Genomic DNA, 12,006 nt, shown 5'->3' with positions numbered 1-12,006 from the left:
TAGAATTTCAGAGCTGGATGAAGCCAGTCGTAAGAGAGACCACAAAATTGAATCCCTGGAGAAAAATCTAGCTTCGACATCTCAGCAGTTGAAACGTTATAAATCAAAGGTTATCGATCTTGAAAATCGATCCCGGCAACAGAATCTGCGAATAATCGGGCTTCCCGAAGATGTTGAGTTGGGTGATCCTACTAAATACTTTTCTAAATTGTTAATGAATGTGTTTGGTCCAGAAGTTTTGGACCCCCCCCCCCCCAGCATTGCTAGATAGTGCGCATCATACTTTACGCCCCAAACCTTCCAAAGAATTTAAACCGAGACCTATTATTGTTTGGTTTCACTATGTTCACATTAAGGATCAAGTAATATGAGCTGCTTGGTGGAAAGGTATGATCAAATTTCAAAGTTTCAGATTTTGCATCGTTGAGGATTTCAGCCCAGAAGTATTGAGGGAACGGATGGCTTTTAAACCACAGATATCAGAACTTTATGGTAAGGGCTTCAAATTAGCGTTGCTGTTCCCAGCGTGTCTGTGAATTGTTCTGGCGGATAACTCTCGTTGTTTGTTTAAGACTTCGGATGAAGCTCAAAGTTTTCTCGACAATCTGTCTTCCTCTGCTAAGGACTAATTAACGCACTGTTCTCGTTTTTTGTCATTTTTCTAACTTGCTTTCATTTTTTTTAAAAAAGCTAACATCTAGCTTACAGATTTAGATTTTTATATTTTGAGAGTTCTTGCCTTGGTTTTGTAGTGTAGGTAGTTTTCATATTTTTGAATAAAAGTATTCTTTTTTTTCTTTTTTCATTAGTGATTTTGTATTTTCACTTCTAATCTTTTTGCTTTTGAGAGTAATTAAGTGGTAGATTCAGTGTTTGATTTTCCTTTTCTTTGAAACTTTATTGGAGAAGTTTTACATCTTAAGATGGTGGATTGCTCTCTCCTTCTCAGAATTTATTTTTTCTTGCTGCATCATTTCCGATCATTTATATATGAAAAAATTAATGATATCAATTGGCACTTGGTCTCTTTTTTTTGAAATATGAGTAAGAAGAAACTATTTTATGTTTGTAATTGTTGTAATCTTTTCTTTACATTTATAGTATTACTTTTTTGACCCCGGGTGGTGTTTTTTAAGAAAAACATATTTCTTTTGGGTTGCCTTCTGGAGAGATGGGGTTAGATTTAGCCTTGGATTTAGCATTGGCCACTTTCTGGCTTTTTCTAGGTTTTTGTGGGAGGGGATGGTATTTTTGTTCTTATTTTTAATTTATATTTTTTCTTTAGATGGGCTGTCTTGAAACTACCAAAATGTTTGAAATGTTGTGACTTCTGGTTCCTCTTTGAGCCTTTTTTCCTCTTCCGGGGTCATGAGTTTGTATTCTGGTTAACCCTTAACATACCTTATGTTCGATTTCAGTACTAGGGATAAGATTACTAATTTGGTTTCTTGGAATACAAATGGTTTAAACCATCCGATTAAACGGAAGAAATTTTTTAGAAGTGTTCCATAGGATGAATGCTCATATTGTTTTAGTACAAGAAACTCGTGCAGAAAGAAGATAATCAGCATTTTTTTAGGTTTTGGAAGGAATAACAGTACCATTCAAGTTCACAGGCCAAAGTGAAAGGCATTTCTATTTTTATAGATCTTTCAATTTCGTTTGTGCATTATGAGACTATTTCAGATCCAAATGGTAGATTTTTGTTAATTACTGGTTTGTTATTTAACAAAAAAATTGTTATGGTTAATGTTTATGCTCCAAATGTTGATTGTCCTAAATTTTTTAAACATCTCTTTACATCCCTTCCTAACTTAAACAATTATATGTTGATTATGGGTGGAGATTTTAACTGTTGTTTAAATCCTTTGATGGATAGATCTATGTCTAATCTGGCACTCCCAAACAAATCAGCTACTCTTATTAACTCTTTTATGGTTGACTCTGGAATTTCATAAATTTGGAGATTCTTACACCCCAACGATAAAGAGTTTTCATTATTTTCACATGTATATCATCATTATTCTAGAATTGATTACTTTCTTATTGACTCTCGATTAATTCCACTTGTTATTGACTGCAAATATGACTCTATTGCTGTCTCCAATCATGCACCATTGAAACTATCTATTAAGTCAATGGATACATCTTCTAGTACTAGACAATGGCAATTTAATACCACTTTGCTTCAGAACTCAGACTTTATTAATTTTATTGAGGAACAGATTAATTTTTTCTTCACAACAAATTTTATGGAGGGAATTTCCAGCGGGGTACTGTGGGACACTTTTAAAGCATATATTCATGACAAATTATTTCATATTCTGCTGGACTGAAAAAGTGAACTAATAATGAAATACTTAAGCCAGTTGACAAGATCAAAGAAACTGACAAGAAATATTCTATTGCTCCTAATCAGGAGCTTTATAAAGAGAGAGTCGAACTTCAAATGGAACATAGTCTATTACTATCATCTTCGATTGAAAATCAATTAATTAAAACTAGGAGTCAATTCTGTATACATGGTGATAAAACTGGGAAAGCAAAAGAGAGGGCATACAACAAAGCAAAAATTAGTGTGAAGACAGAGGGTTGGGAGGATTTTAAAACCCTCCAGTTTGACCTTTTCCGAATCTTTTTTATTAACTTAAAATATATGAATAGCGGAGCGGAGTTGACGACATTAATGAATGTATTCGATCTAATACATTGGTTCAGCCTTGTTTTGTTCTGTTTGCTTTTTTGGGGGGTTTAGCCATTAGTTCTTTTTTTTTAGTTTTTTGGGGTTTTTCTTTGCAATATCCTTTCTTTTATTTCTTTTTTCTTCATGATTAACTGTATCAAGAGTTTGGAAGTCTATTACACTTGTACTACTTGTAGTCTTTTTTGTATATGTTTATTAACAATAAGGTAATTCCAATCACTTTGTATCACTATTTATGAATTTGAAAATTAATAAAAAGATTAAAAAAAGAAAGAAAGATTTATATCCTGACCTTGGTGAAATTAGATGCCACAGGCAGCATTGTCTGCCTATGATTTCAGCCTGAAGAACTGCCGGGGAACTGCAACATTGATGTGGATGCATTGTTCCAATGTGTGTATAAAGGGCTGGAAATGAGTGGAGACTGGGAGAGCGTTCCTGCTCCTGGACTTAAAGCAATGTGCCAGTTTTCCATCATGGGAGAGTCAGGAGCAGGACTAGGGCAGGTTTGAGCGGTGGATCATTTGGGAGCTTCTGGCTGTACCATTCCACAAGCTTACTACAATCTGACCACTCTGGATATGAAGCAGTTGCCTGCATTGAGTCCAGGGGAAGTGGCCACTGCTCTGCGAGATGACCCTTGTATAGGTACCATTTGGCCAGCTGTTGCAGGAGGGGATATGGCCCAAAATGAAAAGATGAAACACCCTGGCACATCCCTACTGATGAGGGAATGGAACAAACTGGAGTTGAGGAACCGTGTTCTACACAGGGTCATGCCTCCTCCAGACAGGCCTCAGTGGTCCCAATTGGTTTTACCTGAGAAGCATTGGAGGATTGTGCTGAAGTCGCTTCATGATGAATCAGGTCATTTGGAGCTTAACAAGACCTATGGATTGGTCCGAGATCGGTTAAATCAGTATGAAGCCTGAGGTGGAAGAGTACTGTAAGTCGTACATTCGATGTATTTGGAGGAAGACACTACCAGCGAGGGTCACTTCCTTATCCCATTTACAGAGTGCAGGGCCACTTGATCTGGTACGTATGGATTTCTGCTCCATAGAGCCTGATTCCAGCAACAATGTGAATGCTTTGGTTATTACTGATCACTACACCAAATATGCTCAAGCCTTCCCTACAAGATCAGAGGGTTTCCACCGTGTAAAAGTTTTATGGGAAAAGTATTTTGTTCATTATGGCCTTCCCAGATGGATACATAGCAATCAATCAGGGATGGGAGTTCAAGAGTAACATGAGTTACTGGGCATGCTTGGAGTCAAAGTCGAGGACTCTGCCTTATCACCCTTGGGGAGGTTCAACTGGATTTTGCTAGACATGCTCACAACCCTGGAGATCAGCCAGAAGAACAAATGGTGTCTGCACATTGGGCATCTGGTCCACTGCTACAACTGTACACAGAATGAAGCAACTGGACACTCACCATATTATGTAATGTTTGGGCACAAAGCGAGGTTGCCTGTAGACCTCTGTTTGGGGCTGGTTGGGAAGACTTGCCACAGAAGACCTATCTTAAATATGTGTCCGACATGAGGAGTGAATTTCAAAAGGCTTATAAACTAGCAGAGGTCTCTGCAACCAAGCAGAATCAAGGTCATAAGAGGAAACCCCCAGATAGGCTGGCCTATGTCACACCGGGGGAACAGAGTGTTGTACCTCTCCCCCTAGTAAGATATGTCACTACCATTTACAAATGTATTGGAAAACCTGACATCACGAAATTCCTTTGAAAACTGTTCTTAAAGAGGGGATGATAAATTTCAAAGTCATGAGGATATGACTATTTTTGGTGGAGGAGAGTGTAAAGCCCTGGTTAAGGTTTTACTAGTAGGGTATTTCATGCAATGGTTTTCTATAGAAGCAGTGTGCTCTGCTGGTTGTGTTTGGGTTACCGTTAAAGATAAGGAATGCTTAGGAATGTTGTGTTATCCAGTCAGAAGGGCGGAACTGGGAGAAGGTTCTAGAAAATGCTGGGGGAGAGGTTTTTGTGATAGACATTTAGGTAGGTTGAGGTCTTTTATGGTGGGAGATGGAGAGAGAAGGAGTTCAAGGGAACTGGCCGTGGGATTTGCAGGAATGTGTGATCCGATGGAGCCCAAGAGAGGAAATTCTACCAGGGCTCAGTAAGTATGAGTTGGTGCAGTGAATGGAGTAAGGTAGATTAACTTGCTGTACAGTTGCAGATTGGCAGGTACGATGTCGTGAGCATCACTGAATCATGGCTGAAAGAAGATTATAGCTAGGAGTTTAATGTCCAAGGATACACATTGTATCAAAAGGACAGGCGGGTAGGCAGAGGGGGCGGCATTGCTCTGTTGGTACAAAATTAAGTCAAATCATTAGAAAGAGGTGACATGGGGTTGAAAGGTGTTGAATCATTGTGGATGAAGCTAAGGAACTGCAAGGGTAACAAGACCCTGATGGAAGTTGTATACAGACCCCCAAACAGTAGTCAGGATGTAACCTACAAATTACAAGGGGAGATAGAGAATGCATCCCAAATGGGCAATGTTACAATAGTCATGGGGACTTCAATATGCAGGAAGATTGGGAAAATCAGGTTGGTGTTGGATTACAGGAGGGAGATTTTCTAGAGTGCCTACAAGATGGATTTTTGGAGCAGCTCGTGGTTGAGCCCTCTAGGGGATCAGCTATTCTGGATTGGGTGTTGTGCAATGAACCAGATTGATTAGAGAGTTTCAGGTAAAAGAACCTTTTGGGGAAAGTGTTTATAATGTGATCAAATTCACCCTGAAATTTGAGAAGGGGAAGCTAAAGTCAGATGTATCAGTATTACAGTGGAGTAAAGAGAATTACAGAGGCATAAGAGAGAAGTTGGCCAGAATTGATTGGAAAAGAACACTGGCAGGGATGACGGCAGAGCAGTAATGACAGGAATTTCTAGGAGCAATTTGGAAGACACAGGATATGTACATCCCAAAGAGGAAGAAGTATTCTGAAGGAAAGATGAACCAATCATGGCTAACAAGAGAAGTCAAAGCCAAAGAGAAGGCATTTAATTGATCAAAAATTAGTAGGAAGTTAGAGGATTGGAAAGCTTTCAAATACCAACAGAAGACAGCTAAACAAAGTAATTATGAAGGTAAAGACGGAATAAGAAAATAAGCTAGACAGTGATATTAAAGAGGATACCAAAAGATTCTTCAGATACATGTAAAAGAAAGATGAGAGTGGGTATCGGACCACCAGAAATGATGCTGGAGCAATAGTAATGAGGTCAACAAAATGGTGGATGAACTGAATAAGTATTTAGTATCAGTCTTTACTGTGGAAGACACTAGCAGTATGGTGGACGTTCTATCTGTCAGGGGGCATGAAGGGTATGAAGTTACCATAACTAGAGAGAAGTTTCTTGGAAAACTGAAAGGTCTGAAGGTAGATAACTCACCTGAACCACACGGTGAACACCCCAGAGTTCTGAAAGAGTTGGCTGAAGAAATTATGGAGGCATTAATAATGAACTTTCAAAAACCACTAGCTTTTGGAATGATTCTGGAAGACTAGAAAATTGCAAATGTCACTCCTATCTTCAAGATGGCAGAGTGGCAGAATAAAGAAAACTATAGGCCAGTTCATCTGAACTCAGAGGTTAGGAAGATATAGGAGTTGATTTTTAAGGATGAGGTCTCAGGGTACGTGGAGGCACATGATAAAATAGGCCGTAGTCGGCATGGTTTCCTCGAGGAAAAATCTCGCCTGACAAATCTGTTGGAATTCTTTTAAGAAATAACAAGCAGGTTGGATGATGTGTACTTGGAGTTTCAGAAGGCCTTCGACAAGGTGCCACACGTGAGGTTGCTTAACAAGCTACGAGCCCATGGTATGAAAGGGAAGATTCGAGCATGAGTAAAGCAATGGCTGATTGGCGGGAGGGAAATAGTGGGAATAAAGTGTGCCCTTTCGGTCTGCCAGATGGTGACTAGTGCTGTTCCACAGGGGTCTGCACTGGGACCAATTCTTTTTACATTCTGTTTCATTGATATAAACGATGAAATAGATGGCTTTGTTTGAAAGGTTTGCAGACGATACGAAGATACATGGAGGGGCAGGTATTTTTGAGGAAGTAGAGAGGCTACAGAAGGACAGGCAAATTAGGAGATTGGGCAAAGAAGTGACAGATGGAATACAGTGTTGGGAAGTGTATGGTTTTGCACTTTGGTAGAAGAAATGAAAGGGTTGACTATTTTCTAAATGGAGAGAAAATACAACAAATTGAGGTGCAAAGGGACTTGAGAGTCCTCGTGCACGATTCCCTGAAGGTTAATTTGCAGGTTGAGTCTGTGGTGAGGAAGAAAAATGCAATGTTAGCATTCATTTCAAGAGGACTAGACTGTAACAGTAAAGATGTATTGTTGAGACTGGTGAGGTCTCACTTGTAGAAATGTGAGCAGTTGTGAGCCCCTTATCTTAGAAAGCCTCAGCTGTGGCAGTGTGTTTGTGCCCTTGAGCAAGGCACTTAATCAGTCATTGCTCTAGTCTGTGCAAGGAGTGGCGCCCCACACAGATTTCCAATCTGCACCTTGTAAGGCATGAAAATGCCCAACACAGGCCTCTCATGGTCTGAGTCGACATTCCCTCCCCTCCCCTCTCTAACTTAGAAAGGATGTACCTAAACCATAGAAACTACAGCACAGAAACAGGCCTTTTGGCCCTTCTTGGCTGTGCCGAACCATTTTCTGCCTAGTCCCACTGACCTACACACGGACCATATCCCTCCGTAAACCTCCCATCCATGTATCTGTCCAATTTATTCTTAAACTGGAGAGAGATTCAAAGGAGATGCACGAAAAGAATTCCGGGATTGAAAGGCTTGTCATATGAAGAGCATTTCATGTCTCTGGGCCTGTATTCATGAGAATTCAGAAGAATGAGGGGTGATCTGATAGGAACTGATCCAATGCTGAAAGGCCTGATCCAGTGGACGTGGAGAGGATGTTTCCATGGTGAGAGAGTCTAAGACACAGGCCACTGCCTCAGTGTAGAGGGGAGTCCTTTTAGAACGGAGATGAAAAGGAATTCTTCAGCCAGAGAGTGGTGAATCTGTGGAATTTGTTGCCACAGGCAGCTGTGGAGGCCAGGTCATTGTGTATATTTAAGGCAGAGCTTGATAGATTCTTGACTGGTCAGGGCATGAAGGGATATGGGGAGAAGGCAGATGATTGGGGCTGACAGGAAAATTGGATCAGCTGTGATGAAATAGCAGAGATTCGATGGGACAAATGGTGAAATCCTACTCTTCTCTCTTAGGGTCTTGTGCTCTTCTATTTAAAGCAGAGGTTGACAGGCTGTTGAGTAGCAAGGGGGGTAATGTAATGGGGAGAAAGCAGGAGAGTGGGGTTGAGAGGGAAAATAAATCAGACATGATGGAATAGCGGAACAGACTCAATTGGCCAAACACTCTAGTTCTGCTCCTGTGTCTTATATAGTCCAAACAGCACTTCCTGCTTCTCACATCCCAGCAGGACATTCAGCCCATCAGTTCTGTGCCGTGCCCAACAATAATCCCAGTTCTCTTCCTGATTTCCTCTCAACCACACACCCCTTTGCTCTCCTGATTCTCCAACACCAACCCGGCCCATCTTTGGGATTTGACGGAAACCCTTCGCCCCGTCCCAGAGTGTGCCAGCCTGCCCTGTGTCACAGAGGACAACATCGTCCTCCTGCCCTTGTTCTGTCCCATTTCTGATCGACGCATTTATTATCACTGACGTGAGTCGTGAAATTTGTTAACTTGCATCAGCAGTTCAATGCAATATATAATATAGAAGAGAAAAAAATCTATACATTACAGTATATATATGTAACCCTCGGTTCAGCTAGCAGCTTAATCTCGGGGGTGATAGCCAACGTTCCCTCTAATTTTTAGTAGTCAGTTTGTGCAAAAATCTTACGTTGTGCAAATTTTTTTCCTGTGACAAAAGTATGTGCGCACTGAATATACACATGGCACAGTTTATGTAGGTTTACAAAATATTTGACATAAAACTGCACAGAATAACAACAAAATAACATACTTAAGTCACTCAGTTATTTTTTTCTCTCTCCTGTCTTTGGCATTTACCCATTCTTTGTAAACTCTATCTAGACTAACAGAACTTCAATCCAATTGATAGCTTTTGATTCTTATTAACATATGCAAATGACATTCACCTAAACGGTTTCTCAGCTTGTTTTTGAGTTGATTCATTAGGCTAAAACCTCACCCGGCGCGTAATCAATTAGCTTGTTTATTTTGGCTTTTTTCTTAAAGATGTGCTGGGTGCGTTCCGGCTACCGCTGTATTCTTCCCGGCCCGGAGGTTTGGGACCACTGTTATAATTGACTTATCACTACATTCATGCAAGGAAAATATGCGCTGTGTGTTTAATATTAAATTCATTAGATAAACCCCTTTAGAAATGAAATTGAGTGTATTAGCCACTTACAAGTGACTTATAGTTGACTTATCACCTATATTCCGGTCGCGTTTAACACCACCCCACCCCCCCGGGTCAGCCAGTCCGCAAGAATATTGTCAATATTAAACCGGTCCGCGGTGCAAAAAAGGTTGGGGACCCCTGATTTAAACTAGCTGGCTAGCTGCCAAGGAGCTACGCTATTGATGTCCTATGTGATGAGACGAAACTCCTTGCAAACTTATTTAAATTTGTAATAGAATAAACATAATATAATCTAACTACATATTTTAAGGTCACATTTTCTGCATATACCCAACTTGGTTTACAGATTAGACAAAATCACTACACCCTTGGAGGTTGCGGGGGGCGGGGGTGCTACCTCCCTGAAATGAGTTTTTGCAGGGTGGGATGTCTGGTAGAGCGACTTTGTATGTGATGTTTATCAATTTCTTGTGACAGTATTTAGCCATAGGGTCATTCGGCTGATCTTTTTCAATAAAAACTTCGAAAGCTATCTACAGGATTTGAAACAGATCTTTGTAAACTTTACGATATGAACACTGTCCGCCAATGATGCCTGCCGCCATGATGCAGCTGTACAAAGCGGAACAGGAAAGGTGAGGTGACGTAAATTAGTGACGTGCATTGTGGTATTTGAAAAACCGACTAACCAGTTAACAGAAACAGTTAGTTAAAAGATTATTTTCAATAAGTATAATTATTAACTACTACATTATTTTAGGTAACTAACCTTCTGTGCGCACATTAATTTCCTTTGTGGGCTGGTTGAAAAACGTGTGTGCACGCACAGCTTAGAGGGAACAACGGTTACCTCCCACATTTTATGAAGCTTCTATTTCTTTAATTCTTAAAGAAAGATAAAGACCCTACTGATTGTGCTTCATATAGACCTATTTCATTATTAAATGTGGATGTTAAAATTCTTTCAAAAATAATAGCTAATCGGCTAGAGAATATCCCAGCTAAAATTATTTCTCGGGATCAAACAGGTTTTATAAAAGGCTGTTATTCCTTTTTTAATACTCGGAGACTGTTAAATATTATATACTCATCCCTCGCTAAGACTTCCCAATGTGTTGTTTCTCTTGATGCTGAAAAAGCATTTGATAGCGTTGAATGGAAATACTTATTTAACGTTTTGGAGAAATTCAACTTTGGTACTAATTTTAATAAGTGGATTAGATTGATATATAAAAGCCCTATTACCACTGTTATTACTAATAACTGTAGATCTCCCTTTTTCCGACTTTCATGGGGTACGAGACAAGGATGTCCGTTAAGTCGATCTAGACATAAGGGGATTTAAAGTGGCCCAGGAAGAATATAAAATTAATTTATTTGCTGATGACATTTTAGTATATTTGGCTGACCCAGCCAGCTCTTTGGTAAGACTTGGGGCCTTGCTGGACAATTATGGTGTAGTCTCGGGATATGGGGAGTCTGGGAGGGGTGCACCTCTGGTGGGGGAACATGTCGCGTCCTTTTTTAGGGCAGTTAATCCACCTTTGGTCCCCACCTGGCACTCAGCTCTCACCTGCGGCTCCCCGTAGCTGTTTGCATGCGACAGCGGCCACACCCCAGGCAACGGCTTCCACAAGCCGGCTAAACCAGGTGAGGGTAGCCGACGGGTCTCAAACCCTCGGTGAGATAGGGAGTTGTCTATTCCAGCATGTGAAGACAGGCTCCGGCAGACTGAGCGGACGAGACCAACGGAAGGTCCAACGGTCAAGAAGGCGGTCTCTGCAAGCGTCGTGGAACGTGTAGAGCAGGACAAGACACAGAAGACGTCCTGGTCATCCACTGCACCTAGTCCCATCTCCAGCAGTCTTGACTCTGTCTTGCCACTGGATCCAGATGGGAATTGGGAAGAGAGAGTGAGGCTGACGCTGCGCAACTCTCCCTCACTTAAATCCAAATCACGCGCTACTCTCAACACCATCAATAACGGTGTCGAGGTCCTCATCAACGTACGATGGACGAACAACAACAGTCTCGGGATATAAAAGAAAATTGGAATAAAAGTGAAATTTTACCTTTAGGTAGAGGAGACTATGCCCAATATCAATATGGCACCCAGTTTAGATGGGTTAAATTCAACATGAAATATCTGGGGATTAAGTTTAATCGTAATTTGGATGACCTTTATAAATTTAATTATCTCCCCTTGCTGCGGAATGTCGAGGAGGACCTTTGTTGGTGGATAAACCTTCCCATCACACTGATGGGCAGGGTAAACTGTGTAAAAATGAACATAATGCCAAGACTTCAGTATTTTTTTCAGGTTTTACCTATCCCATTATCTAATATTTAAAAAAATTCTCAATGGACATATTCATCTATTTTTATGGTTGGGTAAAATATCTAGAATCTCCATGGAAAAATTGACCTGGGACTATAAATTGGGAGGGTTAAAATTACCAGATTTTTAAAAATATTATTTAGCTGCACAAGCATGTTTTATTGCTTCTTTTTTCGATGAGACAACTATTCCTTCTTGGGTTACAATTGGCTTACATATGGTAGGAGAAGAGATGGCAGAAGAATTTATATATAAATGGGACTCCAAATTAATTAAAAAGAAAACAAACAAGCCTCTACTGAGACATGTAATTTATATCTGGGAAAAAATTAAACAATTTATGGGTCTGAAAAAAGGAATATCCTCAAAGACGCCTCTATCTCAGAACAGATAAATACCCATGACTCTGGGTAATAAATTTCTAGTCACCTGGTATCAACAGGGTATCAGGCGCATTGAAGATTGTTATAATCAGCAGAAGCAATTTATGTCTTTTGAGGGACTTAAAAATAAATATAATTTATCTTATAACACATTCTTCTGTT

At 40.2% G+C, this 12,006-nt stretch overlaps 1 long non-coding RNA gene across 1 annotated transcript in view; it reads left to right on the top strand.

The window, feature by feature from the left end:
• The first annotated feature begins 340 nt into the window (after positions 1-340).
• Positions 341-12,006, top strand: part of LOC134347448 (uncharacterized) — a 30,360-nt gene continuing 18,694 nt past the window's right edge. Inside the window, exon 1 of the long non-coding RNA XR_010018158.1 lies at positions 341-492. This is a non-coding gene — a long non-coding RNA (uncharacterized LOC134347448). The remainder of the gene's footprint in view (positions 493-12,006) is intronic.

This window comes from Mobula hypostoma, chromosome 6, assembly GCF_963921235.1.
Source record: "Mobula hypostoma chromosome 6, sMobHyp1.1, whole genome shotgun sequence".
Classification (NCBI taxonomy): domain Eukaryota; kingdom Metazoa; phylum Chordata; class Chondrichthyes; order Myliobatiformes; family Myliobatidae; genus Mobula; species Mobula hypostoma.
The sequence above is the reverse complement of the archived record's forward strand: the minus strand, read 5'-3'. Positions and strand labels throughout refer to the sequence as shown.